The 24,092-nt window shown below is 47.8% G+C and overlaps 2 long non-coding RNA genes and 1 pseudogene across 6 annotated transcripts; 2 read left to right on the top strand and 1 right to left on the bottom strand.

Annotated features, from left to right (window-relative positions):
• The first annotated feature begins 1,660 nt into the window (after window positions 1–1,660).
• LOC120639739 lies at window positions 1,661–6,923 on the top strand. Its single transcript, XR_005661645.1, has 2 exons — window positions 1,661–2,127; window positions 6,631–6,923. It is a non-coding gene; the product is annotated as an uncharacterized LOC120639739 (long non-coding RNA).
• Window positions 6,924–8,257: 1,334 nt separating this feature from the next.
• On the bottom strand, window positions 8,258–11,816 carry LOC120639738. Of its 5 annotated transcripts, none has more exons than XR_005661644.1 (3): window positions 8,975–11,816; window positions 8,662–8,883; window positions 8,258–8,594 (listed from the first exon to the last, which is right to left on the bottom strand). It is a non-coding gene; the product is annotated as an uncharacterized LOC120639738 (long non-coding RNA). The 5 variants fall into 5 exon arrangements; XR_005661642.1 differs by having other exon boundaries at window positions 8,662–10,168; window positions 10,499–11,809; XR_005661641.1 differs by having other exon boundaries at window positions 8,662–10,168; window positions 11,101–11,809.
• A 2,450-nt stretch (window positions 11,817–14,266) lies between these two features.
• On the top strand, window positions 14,267–22,490 carry LOC120639737 (annotated as a pseudogene).
• The last annotated feature ends 1,602 nt before the right edge of the window (window positions 22,491–24,092 follow it).

Genomic DNA, 24,092 nt, shown 5'->3' with positions numbered 1-24,092 from the left:
ACGATGGCGTTCGGTCTGAAGAACATCGGGGCTACCTACCAACGGCTCTGGTGCCTCGGCGACCTCATCGAGCGAATCGTTGAAGCCTACGTCGACGACATCATGGTCAAGTCCAAACGGACTGACAGGCTTGTCACCAACCTAGAGCAAACGTTTGTGAGGCTCCACGCTCACAACATCAAGCTCAACCTCGGGAAGTGTGTTTTCGGGTCCCAGGGGGCATGCTCCTCAGTTTCATCATGTTCGCACATGGCATCGAGGCCGACCCAGAAAAGATCACGGCCGTCGTGAAGATGGGCCCGATTCAGAACTTGAAAGGAGTGTAGAAGCTGACGGGATGCCTCGTGGTGCTGAGCCGCTTCATCTCGCGGCTTGGCGAGCGGAGTCTTTTGCTTTACAAGCTCCTGAAGAAATCCGACGGTTTCGCCTAGATGCTCGAGGCTCAGGAGGCACTTGACAAGCTCAAGGATCTCCTGTCAAAGGCCCCGATCCTCATGCCACCCACGGACGGAGAGCCCCTACTGCTCTACGTCGCGGCCACCACGCAGGTGGTTAGCTCTGGCATAGTTGTCGAGCGCGAAGAGCAAGGGCATGTCCATAAAGTCCAGCAGCCGGTGTACTGCATTAGTGAGGTATTGTCAGACTCGAAAATGCGCTACCCTTAGATCCAAAAGCTCTTGTATGCCGTCCTCATCGCCAAGAGAAAACTGCACCGCTACTTTGAATCACACCCCGTGACGGTGGTGACCTCCATCCCACTAGGCGAGGTTAGATAGCAAAGTGGGCCCTCAAGCTAATGGGTTATGAGATATCATACACTCCACGAACAGCCATCAAGTCCCAGGCATTTGTTGACTTCATCGCTGTAATATCCCGAATTTTTCCGGAATGTTAAAAAGTCAAAAAATGTGGATTTCAAAAAATTTTGTGGTAATGTTGTAGTTAGAACCATTTAAGTGTGAATTCTACCCTTCTAAAATTCTTAATAATTAAAATTTTGAATTGAATTAAGGAAAATAAATAGCTAGTGCGGATATTTGGAGTTGTTTGGATTTTATTGGATCTACCTTGTTTATACCAAATAGATTTGGATTTAATTTCTTGTTTGAAATTGAGTGGAATTTAAATTGAAGTGTGCCCTTCAATTTAAATTCAAATGCTAACAAGCCTACCCGGCTCTAACCCTAACCCTGGCCCGAACCAGTCCAACCCGCTACCCTAACCCGTTACCTAGCTCTAGCCCTATCCCGGCCTGCTAACTGTCCCCGACCTCTCAGCCTGATAGGCTACTAACAGTCGACTCGTTAACTATCTCGAGTTCTCGACCTTCTCAATCTTGACCACTCTCTCGAGTCATGCATGAGTTAAGATCTTATTTTTTCATCTCTTCGGATTAATCCCTTGTTAATTAATCCGCTTCCGGAAAATAGTCTGACTTATATCTATCAAAATTTCTTTGGATTCAATTAAATTATGACATTACATTTCTCGGCTCATGAATTGAATAATTTTATTTAATTTGATTATGAGAAATAGTCTAATTCATTTGACTGAGCTTGGTGAAATAAATTGCTAATTCTTTTGGCCCAAACCTCGAACCCCACCTAATCTAACCCTAACTATCTTGCATAAATACCCCACTCCTCTCTCTTCCCATCTCATTTTCTTTTTCTCCTACCAGCCGCCGCCACTATCTCCTTCACCTGCACGCCATCTCCCCTCCTCTCCCTTGCTCCTTCCACCGCAAGCCAAGCGCCCCCTCTGATTCTTCTTCTCCACCGAGAAAGCACAAGCTGCAATCCCAGCACCAGTAGCTCTCTCCAATCGATTTCCCTCCTCTCTCCTGTCCTTCCTCCACCAGACACGAGCACCAGCAGCCCCTCAATTTCTTTTTCCCCCACGCCGCAGCCGCCTCATCCGAGAAGCAGAAGAGGAAGCCAAGGAAGGGGAGGAGAAGAACACCACCGCCGAGCACGAAGAGGACTGGAGCCGCCCGAGGAGGGGGAGGACGCCGTCGACCCAGCGCCCGTACGACCCCACCGATGCAGCAGCTCGGCACGGCACGGCCTCAACCCCGCCCGGCCTCACCTCGCCACTGCTTCAGCCACCTTCATCCGCAGACCACCGGTAGGCCGCCGCTTCGTCGCCCCTCGACCTCACCATGCTGCCGGCCGGCGTGCCGAGGAACCCTCTGTAGCAAGCCATAGGACGCCCCGTCCCGTTCTTTGTGCAGGGACCTGACGCCGTCACGCCACCGCAACCCGCAGACAGCCGTTGTCTTGCCCGCCGCCGCGTCGTGCCGCGACCCGGGATGCCGGTGCCTTGCGTGCACGCCCGGCCATGCCGCGGCCCTAGGAAGCTAGGACCCGCGCGCGTGACTGCGAATCCCCGACGTAGGACCCCAAAGGCCGCGCCTTTGACCCGTGCGCAGCTCGCCGCGCCGTCGACCTGTCGCCGCCCATGTCCTTGCCCGAGCCTGCCTCGCCACGGTCCTGATGGGCGCGCACACGGGCCTGTGCGGCCTTTCATCGAGCACAGGCGGAGCGCACACACACGCGCGCCTTGCCTCATCGTCGTTCTGCACCGCAGCCACCCGGTGACCACGCCCGCCATCGCGCTGCGTGCGTCCAAATCCTTTGTGACCTTTTCCCGAGCACCTCGCGCGCACACAACCTCGCCACCGCTCACCTGCCCTCGAGCCCTGCACGTTCTTGAACCCCAAGCTAAATGTGACGGGACCGCCGAATTAAAACTCTAAATTAAGCGTAATGGATGTCATTTGAACACATTAGGTGTATTAGCTTAATGATTTAATTTGACAGTCCTTTCTCAACCCACGGCCCGATCGAAACAATACCGGTAGTCCCACGCGAAGACGGGCGTAGATGGTACATGCACGACGCATACTTGAAAATACAACAACGCGACAAATAATATAAAGTATAATTTTTACAAACCAAGTTCAAATACAATAGTTTTACCATCCTAGTTCAAATACACACATAATTTACAAGTTTTACAACCATAAAACTAGAGTTTAAACAAGAGGAAAAAGGACTACACTACACTACTACCAACTACACTGCCTTTACACCACCGGTCAGATAGGTTAGCCTAACCGGTCAGACTGGCCTGCATGGACCCCCCAAGGACTACTGGTCAGATCGGTCCTCGGACTGGTCAGACCGGTCTAAGCAGAACAGAGGGGTTGCACACTCCGCCCACAAGTGTGCAACCCGCCAACTCCCTAGTTTAAGGGTCTCGCTCCACCATTCCCCACCCCTCTGCATTCCGACAGATGAACTTGATATAACAGGGGTAGAAGTCAACATCTGGGTGCCCTGAAATAAATTGGGCAGCAACAAACCCTGAGCAACTAATACTCAGTAAGACTTACCCGACTATTGGGTATACTTAGCCCACATATCTAGACATGCAAGGCTTTTGGCTGGTGGTTTATTTTGCAGAAAAGCGACTCAAGTAATTTCTTATTTTCATTATTTTAGCTCCAGATTCTATGTAAATTAAACATAATCTAACATTTGCATAAACCAACTATAACAAACATGAGGGAGCAATAAACAATGATTCAATGTATTTATCATCTTATAAATAATTATCATTCCATCATAAAACTACGATGTGACTCGGAGATCAAGGTGCTCATATTTGAGAGCGACTGACGGCGAATCAATTCGATTTAACCTTACAAGGTGGACCTAACCAACACGGCACATATAATCCCCGTCGGACCACACGCACCAACCCTTCCCCTCCCCGCCTCGAACTATGGAACCAGCCAAACGACATATAGTCAGCCGAGCCCTACGTGAGACCACCAAAAGTAAACATATGCAACCCCTTTCTCCGCGGCCACTCGACTACCCTAGGAGTTGGGTGCGGGTTCCTGTACTTTCGAAGTAAGACAGTACTAGGCTTACCGGTTTCGACTACCTCCTATTCCCGGCATGCGGTTAGTACAATTCAAACATGATCAGCAGGACCAACAACGGTACGGTTCTCAATCGACACAGACGGGGATAGACACCAGGAACCCTGTCCTGCTGCCATAACTATATATCATCATCATTTCTCGTCCGGTCTCCAATTTCCCTTCATCTCATAACAAAATTCAATACTCATGTACTGGAATATAAATATGTTCTATATCTCGCGAGTAACCGGAAATTACTCGACTTCTGAACATCCTATATCTCGCGAGTGACGAGATCTCACTCGACTTCTACCGAGAACTATTAAGCATAACATTCTATCGTCCTATACATACTAATATAACTCAAGGGGACCTAAGGATCATGCAACTAGGGTTCCAAACAATTCTTGAAACGTAATGCACAAGTAATAAATATAAATAGTGAGTCATAATTTGAAATAGTAGGACATGCACCGGGGCTTGCCTTCGAGCTGCTGCTCAGAACTGGGGTGAACTTGACCTTGGGCCGGGGTCTCACGCCTCTCCTCCTGCTGGGCCTGCTCTAGCGGCTCCGGTGGCTCCGCAACCACCTCGTACACAACCTCCTCTGCCGCGGCTGCTACATGTGTGCATATGCATATGATATGAGAGAATGCATATATGAATTGCAAAAATTACAAGTACCCAATACACGAAATAATTTTTAACTACTTGTACCAACTACCTCCTACTACACCCTCTCAGCCTCTGCTAGCACCGGTCAGACCGGTCCACCCGACCAGTTAGACCGGTCCTGAATCACCACTAGCCACCCTACCGGTCAGACAGGTCCATCCGACCGGTCATACCGGTCCTACCCAGACCAGAGTTAGAATTCTTGTCGCGGCGAAACTCGCCCACCAATTCTAAAACTCTTCTAGGCACTAGTTTAAGGATGTCACTAAAGGTGTTTGACCAGAGGGAATCGACTAAAACCTCCTAGAAAAAGAGATCGGCCTACACAAGCTTTAATACCTTGAGTGAGCTCCTTTTTGCCCGAAGAACTTGAATCCCAGGCACCCTAGGGAGGGAATCGTGGAGAAGAAGCCTCCCCACGCCGATTTGATCCTTCCTTGGCCTTGGAATCAAGTGGAGAGGGAGGATTTCGGATTTTAGGGCTTGGGGTGAGGGAGAGCTCGGGAGAGAGGGTAAGAGAGCTGAGGCAGGTGAGTGAACTGATGAGAGAGAGATAAAGAGAAGATTTAAATGCTGTGGGCCCTGAGCGGTTGAAACAGGTTCAATCAGTCAGAACGGTTGCCCCGACCGGTCAGACCGGTCCGCCCAGGCTGACAAGCACAATTTTGGTTTTAGAGATGTGTCCCGTGAGTTTGAAACTAAGGGCCGTGATTAAATTACAGAGAATTAACACCTGGGTGTTACACTAAAGCCCTCTTATCGCCTCAAACTCCTTCACAACACGTACCTGCTAGCTTTCTTCCATGTCACAGCCTTGTATTTCATGTTGAACCTTGATCTGATCGGATCCACGTTGCTACAGCTCCATGCAAGAAGCTAGTAAGCCTAAGGCCAAAGACGTGTGCTTGTGTTTGATCTTTCTTGCCGAATACGTGTTGAGCTTGGACCAGTTCTCCTTGACGTTGGGACAAAGCACCTATGCATGTTGCACACACCGGCCCTTTAGCCAATCCGGCCTGCCACACGACCCTCGTCGTACCCGTTCCGCCGTGTCGCTGCCTTTGCCCTTTCCTAAGCCGTACCTGTGACCTGTCCCTGCTCACCGCCGCGGACCCGGAACGCTGGGAGCCCGCGGCCTTGCCGCCACATGACTCTGCTCTGCTCCGCCGCCGTCGCCTCTCCGCCCCGCTCGCCGCCGTGCCTTGACCCTGTCCCGCCGTTACCTCGCCGCGCGCGGTCATCGTGTGACAGAGCCGCGACGTGCGTGATGCTCGCGGGAGCCGCCTCGGCCTTTGGTCGAACACCTTCTGTGCGATCATACACACCTGCACGAGCCAAGCCGAGTTACATAGGCCGGCCCTCTGCCGGAGCCAGCCTGCTAGCGCGAACCGAAGACCCGAGCCGACCTGTCTCGCTCCGAGCTGAGCTAAGCATATGGGCCGATTGAACCGGTCCATTTGCCTTCAGCCCGTGATATCGCAACCCCTTTCCTTTTCCTTTTGTTTTGTGTGACCGGACACGTGGGTCCCGCCTATTAGCCACTATGTGTGACTGACCAGTGGACCCACTAACCCGCAGCCCCCACGCGTTGACCTCCTAACTCGTGGACCCACACCTTAGCCCATTGACCGTTAGCCGCCCATTGACCGTTAGCCGGTCAGTGTTGACTAGTCAATGATGACGTCAGCATGGCTCACTGCTGACGTCATCAGAGGACTGACCCCATGCTGATGTCATAATGATGTCAGCATGACACGTGTCACGCCCCAGGTGCTGCCACGTGGCTAAATGTGTGTGTTTTTTCCTTCTCCGATAATCATTTAGTAATTTTAAAAAATAATTTAACCTTAGAAAGTTCATAATAAATAAACCGGACATTCGAAAATTATGAAACCAGTTTCATTATTCTTCTAAAATCATGAACTACCCATTAGAATAGTTTTGTTGTGATGTGGATCTTATTTGAATACTTTTGTGTATTTTGCACTTTGGTCCATATCTTTATATGTTATTACGATTAGGTCCCTATGGGAGGAGCTGACCGATGTTTCAGACGACCGGAGGATCCAGGAGGACTTCCCAGAAGCCCAGGAGATCCAAGAGGACCCCGGAGGCCTAGGAAGACTACGAAGATACACCAAGTTCACGCCCATCTACGATTTGAATACCTATTAGGCATTTTCTTACTAGCTATGCTATGTTTTACTTTCCTGTTATGATGAAATGAACCTGCATAGCCATTTATTTACCAGCATTCCTTGTACTCCCATGTTTATCTTGATTGATTATTGAGATGCTTTGGCTACCATGTGTATGTGTATGTGTGGGTTGTGTGATGATAGTGTTGGCGTGAGTGGAGATCCACATATGAGGAGTTGTTGACTAGGATTTCTAGCGGGGGCGAGTGAATTAACCTGATCTTCGGATCAGGGGCTGGGGGTGTGTGTTGGGCACACTCTACAGAGCGCCTGTTGCGGGTGCACTCTTCCTTCGGGAAGCGTTTCCTTCGGGAACTGGTGGTACTTTAGGAGTTGGTGGGCTATACCTGTGATAGGTGCCAAACGCGGACCGTTGCGGCGGATACGCACTGTGACGAAGATACTCACCTCAGCAAATTAAGTACTTGAGCTTGTGGACCTGGAGATGGAACTATGTCAAACGTGCACGCCACTTACCCCGTATGAGCGGAGGTTCCAGCCATTCCTAGCTGTGCGGGACCAGGACTGTAGGAGTACTACGTGTTAGGAGAGGGTGGAGGCTGGCGCGCCCATGAGGAATTCGGACTGCGCCGAACCCAGTCTCCGAGACTTTCGAAACCAGTTGGCCAGGTTAGAGATTCACAGTCCCAGGTCATTCGTTGCGCCGAATGTATCCAACCCCGGGAAAGCAAGATGGTACCGTTATTACTAGAGAGTCTTGGTTGTGGGTTGTGTCTCAGTCGGTTTGATTCCGACTTGCAATCCGAGTGGGTACAGGTGTATAACTCCTGCAGGGTGAAAACTATACATATAGCCGCGTACTCGGTCATGTACAACTCTAAATCTGGCTTCACTTTCTAGAGTAGTGTTAGTTGATATTTCTACCTCCCTCTAGTCTACTTTCCTGCTCGGATAATAGTTTAGGTGCGAGGAGCGGGAGTTCTCATACCGAAATCAGGGGTTCTGGAAGGTGTGTGTTGACCGGTAGTCCGGGATGCCGGAATGGCCCGCGTCAAGGTGTTTGGATGAGGTATATGTATATACTTGTACTAGGTTTATACTTGTGCGTTGCTACGGGAGTCAAAATACTTTTAGAGCAATATATAGAATTAAAGATGTTACATCAGTAAAGTTATAGTTTGGTGCCAAGTGAAATTCGCTGAACTTGATTTGTGTTGTCAATCAAACTTACTTGCATAATGCACTTATGGAGGGTGCATTATTATTACAGGATGGCATAAAAAAAATGATAGGTGCCCCTGTCTGCAGCAGAAAGAGCATATAGATCTTTTCAAATATCGCAAAAGAGTATCAAGAGGCCGCATTCTACTGAATCGTTGTTCAATCTTCAAAACCAAAGTAGCAACGTCTTGTCAACTCCTAGTCACTGCAGATTTTAGCTATTTTTGTTGGTAATTTGTTCAAACAATATTGTCATACTGTAGTGTCCTGTACCCGGAGTCCGACACCTTGTTTTACTTTTATTCATATCAACATCTCACCGACCTCCTCCAATCTTTCTAGTCACTTCATCCAAATCAAACAAGCAAAAATGATATATTTACAGTGTGGGAGGAATGCAACATACGACTTGATATGTCATTGTTACACCTAGTGGTATGCAACCAAGATATGAACCTACTTTCCTTTGAGGTATAAATTAACATTTCATCTTCCTCAAAATGGCACAAGTAAAAACATCTGTAGAAAGGACTTAGAAGATCACTGAGCTCATAAACTGCAGCATCCTTCCATGTGTAAATCTGAACTCCATCTGCTGGTTCCTCCTGTCGCAACAAACTCCTCATTTAGTGATGGGCATCAACCTAAAAACGGTTATGAGTTCAATCTTACCCAGTGCAATAAGGAGTAATGTCTGAAGCCACCATTGAACCTCAGCAAAATAGATTTTGCCATCATCTTTGATGCATTCTACCTACTCTAATGGTACGCTTGTGGCAATGCTCAATACAAATTGCTCAATTTAATGGCCATGTGTTGCTACGAAGACAAAAATTTTCAACATAATACTTGAAGCATGGAAGAACATAGTTTTAAGCCGCATTGAGAAGCATCCTGCATGCATTGTGCTTTAGTGGTAAAACTTCTCCATAATAGCAGCAATGAGAAGAAACTGCCATAAATAGGATAGCAGGCACTGAGGCACCTATCTCTTCAATTGAATTGGTATCAATTTCAGCCATATTGCAAATCATAATAAGCTTTACTGCTCTCAGTTTTTGCTCTTCAGAGTTGATTCACTGCCTTTTCCTCCTGTTCCTTTTCTTTCCTGCACTGCATCAATAATTAGAAAATTCGAATGGGGCATCCAAAGTGCAATAGACAAAAGGATTAAGTACATAACTAAGAAGCAATTTGATCGAAATTTGGAACAAAGCAGATAAAAGGGGTGGGAATATGTGTTGTTTTATCAGTTCTGCAATTACTTCGTCAAATGCCTGCCCTGAAGTGGACTGGCTTACCGTTGGGTAAACGTCAGTACCCATAACAAGCAGACTCCTGCACATATAGTTTGGACATATTTCAATTTTCAATTTAAGTGAAAATAGCTTCTCAAATTGTGCTACTTTAGCTAAATCTACAGGTTCAACTTACCGTTTCTTGTACAGATACATGTTACTTGTGTCACAGCATCTCCTTTTGATCTTAAATATGGATGCTATATATTGCTTGAAAAGTAGAAGACACGGATTATTTCTGTCAGAACATCATTTTGGTCTTAGACATGGGTGATAAATTTTCCAAATAGTAGAAGAAGATGCAAATTAAAAAATCTCTCTCACAATATAAATTTTACCAGACCTGGTAGCCGTTTGTTGAACATTAAAAGAAAAGGACTAAAAAGTTTAATAATCTTAGCAAAGCGGTAGGTTATTTCATCTTCATATCCCTCATTCTAAGTGAAATTTAGGAGTTTCCTTAGCACTCTAAATTAAAAAAAGAAAACACAGTTGACTTCATGGAAAAAATGCCATCTTCAAGAGAATAATCGGAAGTAACATTCCATATCATCCATAAGTAGGCAAAGGACGTACCTTTGGAAGAGGCCCTTCTGCAGCAAACAAGCTCATAATATCAGAGGCTCACCTGAAGTTTATTGTGCAACTCACATGTGACATTGCTTGGTATGTTTCCATTAGTGCTTAATTTTGCTTGTCCAAATGCCTGCAGATGACCCTAATGTTATATAATGAATTGAAGTTATGATTCGTGTATCCCAATTGCTGTTCTTCGACTCTCGCAGCAGCATCTCCATGCACCACTACTTATCTCAATTGCAAAGATTAGCAACAACAGAACTGATCCCTTTGCTGACAGGAAGACCGATGTACTGTATTTACTGCAAAAGGGTCATATAAACCACATCACAGATGCATTTAAAATTTAATTACAAAAATAGAAACAAATGATATATTGCCTAATACAATAACAGCAAAAAAAAAAGTATAATCAATTGATGAGTTAACCAACAGGTCACCTAAGACAATTCAAATTTATTTCAAGTTAATTAAGTTTCCTTGGTCTAAAGCTGGCACCCTATTCGATTATAGGGATGTGTATCAAAACAATAAGACTTATCAGTTTTCCTAGAATAAACAATAAATAACTGGGCAAGGTGCATAAAACTAAATGTTTCTACGTATAGGGATGATTTGGAATGCCATGCTACCTCTGTCCTGTAGCGTGGACAATAGTACCAACCCAGTTGAGTTACAAACTTGAAATGCAGATAGCAAGCATCAGTTCTTGTGATAATATGATAAATACATTATAGCTTGTGCTGGAAAGTATTACTTGTCAGACTACAAATATATTGCTAGGCTGCTTGATGCCAACAATTATTTGGTTTGCTTTACTTGTGCAGATGAGCTAAAATCAATTATATGTTACCTTTATATTTTGACATTGTATAACTGTAGCTGAATATTTGGTTAATATCATTTGTTCTATCGAATATTTTACGTGTGCTTGTCGCTAACTGTAGCTGAAAGGTGTTGATACATTGTAGAAGGTAGATTACAGCATACTAAACTTGGAAGTTTAGTAAGAGTAATTGAGGAAGCTGAAGTGTCACAAAGTTAAATAAGGAAGCCAATGTACTAAACATATTGTGTATACATGTACTAATGGATGGTCTCGCCTGAACAGAAACTGAATTATATTTGTAAACAAATTCTGGAGACAATTGCTCATTAGTGTCAGAGCAAACAGCAAGCATGATAAATTCGTAGAGGCAAGACCAAACATCAACAAGCATAAACAAAATTTTACCTCTGATTGTATGTCAGAATTCGTAGAGGCACAAGAGTAATACTTTTTGTATCTGAGAACGATCTGATGTTAGCTTTTTATCGAGCGTGTCACCACCATTAGACATCTGCCGTTCCTATGCCCAGGCCAGTGGCACGGATGGCGGCGGCACGGATGGCCAGAGGATCGCCAGAAACTACGGGCTACGGTTTTGTACAGGGATTTGCAAAACAGATCGAACTCACCAGCCTGTACGACGTGAGCCAGTGCCGACCAGATCACCGACGGTGAAGAGGCGCAGGGCAGGTGAGGATGGGGGAGAGTGGGGGGAGGAGAGCGCGTGGGCAGCGGGGAAGCTCACCGCAGCTTCGGTCGGGGTCGGGGCAGCCGGAGATGGGCCGGATTTGAGCATCGGCGGCCGGTCACGGGCCGATTCCGACTGGGGAAGGCGTCAAAGCGGGCAGGGAACGATGGGCCAAGGTGGAGTAGGATGCGGCGCAGCTATGGGTGCAGGGCCGGGAGGGGAGGATTTGGGGGTGGCGGCAGCTCTGCTCGGCTTGCCTGAGGGGGGAGAGGGAAGGAAGAGAGGAGGTGATGATGACGTAACATGGACGTGGTACGGGTGGCATCGGCGTGGCACGCGCAGGTGACGGCGGGGCGCGCAGGCGATGGCACCACAACGCAGGCGGCGGTGAAGGCGATGGCAGAGGAATCGTGGAGTCACCGGAGAGGGCAACACAGGAGGCCCCTGCTTGGACTGTCAGTCTCGGTCTACGAATCCCGTGGACCATGGGTGTTGTGTAGTCCATGGTGCACCAGGTCCACACGAAGGGGTATGGTCTCTATCTGATCTACGCCCTTGGTTTCGGATCCAAGGGCTCTGTCTTTATCTTGTTGCTCCGCTCCAAGCCGACGGCGACCTACACGGTGGCGCCATGCACGTACTGTTGTGCTTGGCCGGAGCATCACTGGAGGAAATATAGGGCAGATTAGGAATGATGGATTTCGATGAAAGGTAAGAAAAAACTGGAAGAGGAGGCAAAGGGGATCTTAACTTGAGGCTTACAATAGGCACCGTTCGACCGGGTCGTGGGTGCCGCCGCAGCCATAGCTCCTCGGGAAAGTACACAGGCAGCGTCGCGTGCGATCCTAGGCAGTGTACTCGTGTGGCATCGGTCCTGGGCAGACCAGCGGCGGCGGCTGGGCGGGGATTGCGAGTGCGGGGGCGGTGGACAGAAGGGAGGGGGCGACGATCGGGGTTCCGCGATTGTTGCGGACCACCGCCGAAACGAGTAACCTTCGATCGGATGGCTGCTGATTGATCGCGGCAGAATGACGATGGGCATAGGGGAGGGGGGGGGGGGCAACGACGGGAGGATTGCGTTTTTTGCGGTCTACCGCTCGCAGCGAGGAAACCAGGGATCGGACGACGGCCGTGCGCGCGCGGCAGACTGACGAGCGGGGGGCGCGAGGGCGGCCGACGTACGAGTCGCCCATTCGGGCTTTTTAGGAGTAGAGAAGAAGAGATATGCACTTTCATACTTCCAATATGTTGGAATAATTCGTCCAGAAAATCAAATTAGATTAGTTGACTTCGTCGTTAGGCTGTGGACGGAAATGTTACAGGCCCAGCTCTCGGAGATGAGCAAACCAATGAACTAATGAACCAGAAGCTCGCGGAGACACGGATGGAGACATAGAAAGGAGACACAGACGCCGCAGCCAGGCCGCTATGCCCACGCGCGTGCTTTGCCTTCGTGGCCGCCCTGACGTGGCGATGTCGAGTGGAATTTCTAGATTTGTTGACCGCTGCTTCCTACTCGTAGTGTCTTCCGAGTTCATTTCTTTACCGATAAAAAATCATTTTATTTTCTTATCTCTACTTATTTTCTATTTCTAAAGCAAGCAACGATTCCACGGTCCGTTAATTGGAATTCTAATCGGAACCCAAACAAATCAATCCGAATCCTAATAGAACCTGGACAATTATTAATACCTCGTACGGTCACGGTACAACTTGTACACGAACTGAAAGAGCATAAAATTCATAGTCTTATGTAGATCTGGATAAAATTTATATTACCTGTAGCAACGCATGAGCACTATACTGTAGGTCTGGTTTCTTTTCACAACTTTATCAAATCTCCAGCAAGCAAGCTGATTAGGATGTGTTTGCCATGGTGATAAAGCAAGGTGTCAGTAGTATAACTATGTTTGGTTGCAGTGGTGGAGCTAGCCATGAAATAGTCATGAAGCTAAGGGGGCTCATTTTCTCCACTCCTTCATTTCTTCTTCCAAACCCGACCACGTGTTAGGCTGGATCTGGGCGGCTGGGCCAACAAATCCGATTCGATGATCGGGTCGAGTTCAGGTTTGGTACCTGTCTCAGAGTGTTCTTTCCCTTCAACCTCAAGCCGGGCACTAATGTTCCCAATTTCAATGAGGTTTGCTTCCTCTCTCTCAAGCAACCATTTTATGCCGGCCCGCAACTTCTTGATGTATTCCATCATCTGCTCACTCTTTCCCTGCACAGCGAATTGGGGGAGCAATGCGGACAAAACAGGGTATCATCATACAGAAAATCAAATTGTCAAGGGCGGGCAGTCATAAAATGGTAAAATTTGAAGTCACCTAACAAAGGCAGCAAGCATTGCAAGGTTGTAGCAGCTGGTTTAGGTGGAATTTTCGTCAGTATGATGGAGAGAAGCTTATCCGTAGCACATATTAGAGATATGATCTTGTAATCCTTTCCTTGTATATCACAGCTATGACCGTATGGATATGGTTCACGGTACAACGGGGTACCGTATGGATATTGTTTCTTTTATTATTTTATACACTCACACGCACACACTCTACGAGAGCCTTTTTTTTAAAAATAAATTCATCACCAACAGATTTCGTCATTTTAAAACGAAAAGGGAATAATCGGTGATAATATCTTCATCTTTTAGAAATGTAGACGAAAATAGTATGTCGATTTACCAGACAACCACTAACAATACAAACATGTATGAGTGGTTGATCAAAGAAATAGTTTCTCGATCGATTATATTACTGAATGGGACAAATAAATTATCTGGACATTTGCTTTTTCTCTGAACCATCATTTAATTTATCAGCAAAAAATCTGTTACAAATATTTTTTTGAAGAAAATGCTGCTAGAGATATTTTGATGTGATCAAATTTCAGGCAATGCGTGATGTGTTCATCATGCAATGCAATGCAACGGCTAACCAATGAGTGACTGAATGTGCACGCACGACATGCATGCCTCAGGTAGGCAGATCGGTCGTTGGCGATGGGTTTCAACCCTCCGGTGCCGCAGCAGGACAGCGACTGGGAGATCCGGGCGGCCGTGCTGCTGAGCTTGGTCCTCCAGATGTTCCTCATCTTTGTAGGCCCCATGCGCAAGCACTCCTCGTCTCCGGTACCCCGTTTCATCGTCTGGTCCTGCTACCTCCTCGCCGACTGGGTCGCCCACCTCGCCCTCGGCCTCCTCCTCAACAACATGGGCAACATCGGCGGCGGCGGCAACAACTCTTCCTCCAGCTTCGGCCTCAAGCGCGGCGGCGGCGGCGGCACCACCGGCAACAATAACGCTAACAACGGCGGCAGTAGCAGCCCCATCATCTTCGCGTTCTGGACGCCGTTCCTGCTGCTCCACCTGGGTGGGCCGGACACCATCACCGCCTACTCGCTGGAGGACAACGAGCTGTGGCTCCGCCACCTCATCGGCCTGTTGGATTGATCTCCACCGGTTGGCCCAACGGCCAACTGGGCCCTTGATTCGCGTCTTGATCGGGGACGCCCAGCCCAGAACGGCTGGTGGGCCCCCGTCGTGCAGTGCCATATAAAAGAGAGAGGTGGGGTTGATGGCTTGACATGAGGTTCGTCGCCGCCACTATTCCCACCGTCCTAACCCTAGACCGATTTGAGAGGGAGGCGCTGAAGCGACGGGAAGCCGCCACCAGTCCCGTCAATCGCACCGCGACGAGCCGCCTCTGCTCCACGCCGCCACTGCACCTCTACTCCGACGAACTTCGACGTGTGCAGCGGCGCCATGGCAGGTGGCAATGGCGGGTACCAGCAAGGCTTTTCTCCACGGTTAAAGGTTTCAACCCTCTGATCTACACCTAGTCGATCCGATTATTTTAACAATGGCATCAAGAGCCAGGTTCTAGTGTGTGGATTGAGATGGGTTGGATTCGGTCATGAATCGAAAGAGACAGACACACAAGAAAGGAGGAAATTTGATCTCGAATCGAACAAAGAAATGCAAACCCTAAAACTAGAACAGTCAAAAGAAAGGATGGATCGGGGAAGGGCATACCTCACTTCTCCCCACCGCCGTCATCAACCGTGGCGAGCGAGGAGACTCCGCTCCGCCACAGCGAAGAGCTCCGGCCGAGCCACAGCTCGTGCAGGAAAGCACCGCCGCGGGTTTGTGCCCACACGCGGCACAGCACCGACGAGGAGCCCCTCGACGGCGGCGCGCCCACATTCTGGTGGACGCGCGCGCCGGTGAGAGGGCCCGTACCGGTGCCGGCCATCTCCTCAGGCGAGCCGTCAAGGCTGCCGCCTCCACTTGAGTGGAGATAGAAAAGAGAAGAGAGCGCCAGAAAAGAAAAGAAAGAGGCTCGAGGGTCGCTGGTCCTTGCTCCGGCGACCGGAGCTCCGACGCGCCGGTGAGGGAGCCGCGGCGGTGCCGCCGACACCTCCATCGGCTACCCAAAGCCGCCGCCGCTCCGTTTGAGCGCGAGAGAAAAGGGGAGATAGGGTAGAAGAAAGAAGAAAGAGAAGTCCGGTCTTGCGTGCGGCGTGGCGGCTGGCTTGCCGCGATGTTGCAACAAGCGGCCGGCGGCGGCGGCGCCGCTCGCTCGACCGAGAAACACGGGAGGAGAAACCTAGGGTTTGGGGAGCACCGTCGCCGGTTTTTGCTCTGGCGAAACTCGCGGGCAGCCGTCGGATAAGATCTAACGGCCAAGGGCGAACGGGCGGCCATATGGGTCGACTTTCAGCCCAGGTGGGCGATAAGGGGGCGCCACGGCAGGCCGTTTCGGCGGCCCGGCCGTTGGGTGTTGGGCTCCAGGCCCAAAAGGAAGTGGCCGAACCGCCAGTGAGCCGACCTGCCAGCGAGCCAAGCCACTGGTTCTAGCTGCTGGGCCGACTGGGCCGCGCATGAGGCCAAGCCGAGGCCGGGGGAGAGGCTACTGCTCGCTGCTGGGCCGCGCCGAGCTAGCGGACCGAATCCCCGAGCCGGGCCACGTGCACAGTAAAAGAAAAAGGTAAAATTCTCAATTTCTGAGGCAGATTTTGATGAAATTTTCAATAGTTTCACCCTTTAATTCAATTTTGAACCAACGAGATAAATTATTTAGAGAGAAAATCAAAGCACTCTTTCTATAAAGAAAGAAAAAGTTTTCCACTTGTTTAAAGAAAGAAAAGTTTTCCGCTGCAAAGAAAAAGGTTAATCTTTCAATTAAGTCGGAACCAACGAGAAGATTTAATTGGAAGAATAGCCTAAAAGTCTTAAATAAGTTTTTTTTCCTGTGGGTAAAGACACATTTAAAGGTAAAAGACAGAAAAGCTTCCGCTGTTTAAAGTAAAAGTTGAGTTTTGGCATTATTTTGCCATTTGAAGTCTCAAAGTTGAGCATTACTGGAATCACAAAGATATTTCTCATGGAAGAGAAATTTAAAGTTAATTATGGTATTGTTATTTTCTGACCAACGTTGATGATAACATTATTATAATTTTTTCATGAATCATACCTTGAAGTTTAAGGTCTCTGGTAAATGTTGCATCAAAGTGACCATTTCAGAGAATAGCTAAAGAACTGCTCTCAAACTAGAGAAATGTATTTTCTAGTTTGCACTGCAATAAAGTTGATTATCCTCTAATTAAATTCGAACCAACGGGAGAATTTAATTTTGAGGAGCAAATATATGGTTTTAAAGTTTATTGAGATTTCCATACGTTAATTCCATTTCTGCCCAACGGTGATATGGAATTAATGTAAAAGATTATTCTATTTCTGCCCAACGGTGATATAGAATAGAACTTAAAAGTTTTAATTGTTGTCTTTTCAGACAGAGATTTGCATGTAGTTCTGCTTGAAGGAACAAAAGAAAATGAACTGAGTACTTGCGACTCATAAAGAAAGAAGGTCATCACATGAGAAAAGTACTTATGAATATTGATCCAAGGAAAAGAAGAATGATCAATAAAAGATTGTTTTGAGAAATATCTCTTATGTACTCTCTATCAAGTAGAATTCATTTTGAGTTTATTCAAACTTGTGATAAGTCATACATATTTAATTTGACCAACGTCGGATTAAGCATGTGTGTCATGGAATATTCAGATTTATTTCTGAATTTGATATAAGCCAATTCTGACATTTATGTCTGGAAAAAGTATGAAATAATACCCGCATGACGGGGTTAAGTTAGCATAGTGCTAATCCTGCACGGCGGGAGAAAGTGGTGATGACTCATGTGCTGGTTTATCCCACACTGGAAGAAAAGTTTGTAGTAGCTTTGCTATTCTAGAATTGATCGGGCACTTCTATTGTGTCACAGTGATTAAGCACTCAATGAGTTTTAAAAGAATGGAAAGTTACATGCGAACCTCGAGATAAGAAAGATATGCAAGCATGACTTGCTAAAGTACTTGTAATAAAGGACTCTGTTGAGTTCGTGAAATGAAATGAGGAAAAAGTACTGCCATATCGAATAAAGGACTCTATTGAGTTCTCAAAGCAAAATGAGTAAAAGGTACTCCCATACAAAGTAATAAATTAATTGATTCTGCATGTCGTGATCATGTGGATGAAGTAAGTAATAAAAGTTTCCTCATTCACGAAAGTTGTGAATAGTTTTCGAAATTGTGGCAGAAAAGTTCAAGCCACATTTCGAGGGGTAGAAATATGAGAGTTTAGAAAGATACTGTCCTGTAATATGCATTGAAAGCAAGAGATGATCTATTAAAGAATGAATGTGACCGTCAGGAGGAGTACAACGGTCACTATGCTGATACCCCTATGTAAAGAAATAGCTAAATTTCAGCATTCATGCTGGACTACCCTCAAAGATAGTAAGATGCTGCTTATGAGCACATATAAAGTTTACGGAGCACAGATAGAACCCAAACCAAAAGATTTATTGATATGCCATCTTTACAAAAGTGGGAATGCGTGTCCACTTCGATGATTCAAGAACAAGTTTCTCATACGTGCTGATGTTGTATACAACACATGTTGTTAGCTCTCAAAGAAAATGAATAAAGTAAAGAAGAATCTTGTTATGCAGGATCTCATTAGTCCATAGCCATTTGGCAAAAGGAGCAACAACATCCCTATACAAAGTAAAGAAGGAGCAACAACATCCCTATACAAAGTAAAGAAAATCAAATGGAGGTCGATTCCACCTCATTTGAAGAAGTCATAAGAATTCCATGGGTTAAGTCCATAAAAAAAAGATGTGATTCCTGAAAGAACCATCACAGTAGATTATAATGGACCTACAAAATGTCAATGTGACTCCAGAGGGAATGTTGAAAGATATAAAGCAAAATTTGTGACAAAAGTTTTAGTCGAAGAGAAGAAAGAACATATGGGATACCACAATAGTAAATTCATTTATGGATTGAAGAAAGCCACGAGACGGTGGTATCTAAAGTTTAAATAAAATAGTATGAAATTTTGGGTTTAAAGAGATTGAGGAGGACAATAGTTTTAAGCAAAGTAAAAGAATGGGAAATCTGATTTCCTCATCTTAAATGAAGATAACATCCTACTAGAATTCTAGTGGTGGTGTTAAAATATTGTTATAGATAAAGAATTCTTGTCCTCAAATTTTGATCTCGGTGATGGGTTTTCATTCTACGAATTGAAACTCATCGAGATAAAAGGAAGGGGTATTATGGTTACAACAAAGGCATACTTGGAAAAGATTCTAAAGAAATGAAGTATGCATATGAATAAACTCATGCTTGTTCCTATCGTCAAGGGTAATAGTTTTGGGAACCTTAGTGTTCCAGGAACCAATGTGAAATGGAAATAGTTCCAAATGCTTCAGCTGCTGGAAGCTTTATAGGCGCGCAAGTAAAAAACTTACCCTGACATATTTTGTTTATCCGGGTTATTTTGGCAAAAGTTCAATCCAGATATAGATCACTGGAATAAAATTGAGAATGTCGGCCTCATGCTAAGTTGGAAAGATCAAGTACTCTCAAAAGATTGTGAGTACAAAAGTAGAACATGTGAAATGTGTAGCGAAATCCAAAATTGTCACTAACTTTCACACTTGGAGGTTTTGTGTGGAAAAGCTCCAAAATGAAACAATTATCATCAATATGATGCAAAGACATGGTATAGCATAATACGAGGCCGAGGGACAGGCAAAATAGTTAAGGGAACCTGTACCCGGAGTTGATAATAGTTGACAACAGCAATAACCATTAAAGTAGTATGCTCCTATGACAACGAGTCAAGTGTGGTGCCAAACACATTGACACAAAGTTATACGTTGTAAAGGAGAAAGTCCGGAATCATGATGAAATGCATTGTGAGTATAAATGATAGAAAGTGTCTGCGGATCCGTTTGCTAAAGGCTTGCCGCCCAGTGTGTATAGAGAACACACAGTCGACATGGGTTTATGGTATAGCCTATGTTTTCCGGACAATAAAGGGCCCAAAGTTAAAGGATTTGTTTCAGAACAGAGACGTGTATTGTAGCTGCTGAATCTATCGGCAACTGACCGTGACGATGAAGATGCTTTATGCATTAATCTGTGATGAAATATGAAAAGGAATAAAGATATATATAAAGATATAAAGTTGAAAGAATAAGGTGAGATCAAGGGGGAGAATGTTGGATTGATCTTCACCAGTTGGCCCAACGGCCAACTGGGCCCTTGATTCGCGTCCTGATCGGGGACGCCCAGCCCAGAACGGCTGGTGGGCCCCCGTCGCGCAGTGCCATATAAAAGAGAGAGGTGGGGTTGATGGCTTGACATGAGGTTCGTCGCCGCCACTATTCCCACCGTCCTAACCCTAGACCGATCTGAGAGGGAGGCGCTGAAGCGACGGGAAGCCGCCACCAGTCCCGTCAATCGCACCGCGACGAGCCGCCTCTGCTCCACGCCGCCACTGCACCTCTACTCCGACGAACTTCGACGTGTGAAGCGGCGCCATGGCAGGTGGCAACGGCGGTACCAGCAAGGCTTTTCTCCACGGTTGAAGGTTTCAACCCTCTGATCTACACCTAGTCGATCCGATTATTTTAACACGGCCTCCTCTTCGAGCTCTTCTCCGCCTGCGTCATCTTCTTCTGCTCCCTGCACGGCAACCCGCTGATCCACGCCACCGTGCTGGTGTTCGTGGTGGGCATCATCAAGTACGGGGAGCGCACGTACTCGCTCTACTCCGGCAGCGTGGACGGCTTCTGCAACAAGATCCTGGACCCGCCGGAGCCCGGGCCCAACTACGCCAAGCTCATGACGGAGTTCGACTCCAAGAAGAAGGCCGGCCTGGTGGTCGAGATCGACATAGCCAACGGTGAGGCCGAGCAGGCGCACGAGGAGATGGAGAAGCAAGAGACCAAACGGCTGGTGCTGGACAGCAAAAAGACCGTGGAGGCCCGGGCGTACGAGTTCTTCCTCGTCTTCCGCCGGCTCTTTGTCAATTGTCAACGTCATCCTCAGCTTCAAGGAGCGGCGACTGAGCCAGGCCTTCTTTCTGGAGCGGGTGGCCACGACGCCCAAAGAGGCGTTCGAGGTGATCGAGGTGGAGCTCAACTTCATCTACGACATGGTGTACACCAAGGCGCCCCTGGCGCACAAGAAGGTCGGGTGGGTCCTCCGCTGCATCTGCTCCTGCTGCCTCGTCTACGCGCTCGTCATCTTCTTCTTCCTCGACAAGCCCGGGCACCAGATCCTGCTCGTCGACGTCGGCATCACGTACGCGCTGCTGCTGGGTGGGCTGGCACTGGATGTGGTGGCGCTGCTCATGATCTCCTTCTCCAACCGCGCCAAGGTGTACCTGGAGGAGCGGTCGTCGCGGTTGGGGCTGGTGGGCTTGCTGGCGAAGCTTAGGCAGGCCACCAAGCGGTGGGAGACGCGGCGATGGTCGGGGAAGACCTCGCAGCTGAACCTCATCGCGCACTCCCTGGGCAAGCCTGCCCATGCCTGGTGCTGTCTCGGCCTCAACAAGGTTGCCGACTTCCTGGGCCTCGACGACATCGTCGACGACTTCGTCTTCATACGCCGCGTCTGGCTCACCAAGAGGGAGAAGAACAAGTTCTGCGAGCGGCTTCGCCGGGTTGTTCCCAAGTGCTGCAATAAGGCGGGTGTACACGACATGGACGACGACGACACGGAGGAGTCACGTCTACTGGACTTCATCTTCGAGGATCTCAAAGGCGCGGCTCAGAAGCTGGACAAAAAGCACGAGATCATGGAGGTGTGCAGCCGCCGGGGCAAGGGTGTCATCGACCGCCTTGAGAAGCACATCAAGGATGGGCTCAAGGATGGCGACGACGCCAATCATAACAAGGCCATCAAGTTCGACCTCATCATGGAGAGCGTGACGATCAAGGACTTCGACGAGTCCCTGCTGCTGTGGCACATCGCCACCGACCTGTGCCGCCACAAGCACGACAGGCTTGGTGCGACGATGGAAGAAACCCCACGGTTTCGAGCCATTGGCAAGACCCTGTCGGAGTACATGCTGTACCTGCTCATCAAGCAGCCGGACATGCTGGCGGCGACGGCCGGCATCGGCCTGCTCCGCTACCGTGACACGCGCGCCGAGGCGCAGAGGTTCTTCAACTCCATGGCAGCGTGGAACCCTGACCACAACCACGAAGACGCGCGGAGCATGCTGCTCAACGTCAACACCACGCGGAGGCCTGCGGAGGTGAAGGGCGACCGGAGCAAGTCGGCGCTGTTCGACGCAGTCATCCTGGCCAAGGTGCTCCGGGAGCTGGACGAGACGCTCATGTGGGAGGTCATCACGGGGGTGTGGGGCGAGATGCTGACGTACGCCGCGGGCAAGTGCCGGGGAAGGATGCATGTCCGGCAGCTCAGCCGCGGCGGCGAGCTCATCACCCTCGTCTGGTTCCTCATGGCGCACATGGGGCTCGGCGACATGTACCAGATCCAGGAAGGGGACGCCAAGGCCAAGCTCATCGTCAGAGACCAGTAGTAGCGTAGGAATCTCAGCTCGCTCCTTGTCGTCTATATGTGTTCCCTTCTCTTCGTCTTCCATTTACCACCGTTGCTGATTTTATAGAGGGTCACTGAGTGTTATATTATCACACTGATTATCTTATTCGGTTGTTTGTCACTGGTCGTCAGCTAAGACCACAATAAAAGTATATTTTTATACATACTCATCGTTACTAAACTATAAGATATTTTGAATTTTCTAGATGTATATATTCTTTTTTATTATGAATGTAATTATAACGTAGATCTCGATCTCGTTTGGCATAGCTTAGTTTTACTAGTGAAGAATTTTTTTTACTTCAGCTTTACAAGCAGCTCTATTAGTAAAGCTGAAGTTGTTCGGTGAACCATTTAGCACTGGTCGGTGGCTTGGCCCGCGTGTGCCCAAGCAGCCTCACTCGGCCGCTCGTGCACTGATGACTTGCTCCAAAGCTGGCTGAGCTTTTCGCGCCCCGGAGGTCGCTCACCTGCTCGCACCTCGGTGGCCGTGGTCACCAGGCTACCTCCCAGCTGCATGCTAGTTGCCAGCTCTATGCTTGGCAACATGCCCTACTGCATTGTGTGAGTTGTCAAGGCTCAGGTAGTGGGGGCGTGGTAGGGCCGTGCCCTTGGAGCAGCTGCTGTCGGTGTGCCCTAGGAGCCCACAACATGGGCTCATGGCTCAGTACCTATGTCGATTGCACGTCGTTGTGCCTCGAGCTCGTCTACTTAGGTCTGAGATGGCGGGCTACAGTTCAAGGATTTGGGGAGCTTAGGCAAATGATGTGCATGACCTGGCTTTGCGATAGATGACCGCGCCCATCGGCGTTGTTTACCTCCTTGGAGGCATCAATGCAGCCTCCATGTGTGCCTATACAACTGTGGTGTTGTCCCTCTCCTTCTGGTGAAAACCTTGCTCTAGTTATTTAAGCCGGTTGTGGCGATGTTAAAGACGTCACGTCCTTCATGAGGGAATCACCATGGAGGGCCACCTCAGACCTACCACAACTTACTTTCTTGCGGGTCCTCCATGCACTCCCTATATTGTGGCACAAGATGTTTGCTAAACGGTGTCTGCTGCCAGTGTCCTTGCTCCATCATCCTCTAGATTCCTTGATTGCATCTTCTCACCGTATGCCAGGTTAGTGGGATCATGATCCCCTATCTTGGATATGCTCTTTCTCCAATTGTCGGTCCTCCAACCCTGGAGGCTTCCTCCCCTCTAGGGGTGTAGGTGGAAGGCAATTGGATCCCAATGAACTCCATAGGAGACGTACTTCATGACTGTCGTCTGTCAATCTTGACTTAGAGTCCTGCGTTCGCTCGTGGAATGGAGATCCTCAAAGTTTTGTCTTTAGTGGTGTAATTTTGGTGTTCTCTTAGAAATCATTTAGAATGCAATTAAAAAAATACTTTTAGTGTGGTCAGAAGCCTAGAGGGACCGCCCACAAACTTTCGCCTCGCGTGTTCTATTCTGAACCACTACACGACACAATCACTTTTGGTTGGATATATGATGATATTTATTTATAGTAATATACACGAATCTTGTAAATAATATTTTACTCCCTCTGTTCCAAACTATAAGTCATTCCAAGAATCTTGGAGAGTCAAACCATCTCAAAGTTTGACTAAATTATAGAGAGAACCACAAAGATTTATGACATCAAATAGATATACTATGAAAATATAACTAACAAAGAATCTAATAATACTTAATTGGTATCGTAAATGTTATTATTATCTTGTTGTATAAATTTGGTCAAACTAGAAAAATTTTGACTCTCCAAGATTCTTGGCT

This window comes from Panicum virgatum, chromosome 7K (genome assembly GCF_016808335.1).
Source record: "Panicum virgatum strain AP13 chromosome 7K, P.virgatum_v5, whole genome shotgun sequence".
NCBI classification, from domain to species: domain Eukaryota; kingdom Viridiplantae; phylum Streptophyta; class Magnoliopsida; order Poales; family Poaceae; genus Panicum; species Panicum virgatum.
This window is presented reverse-complemented; position numbering and strand designations above follow the sequence as displayed.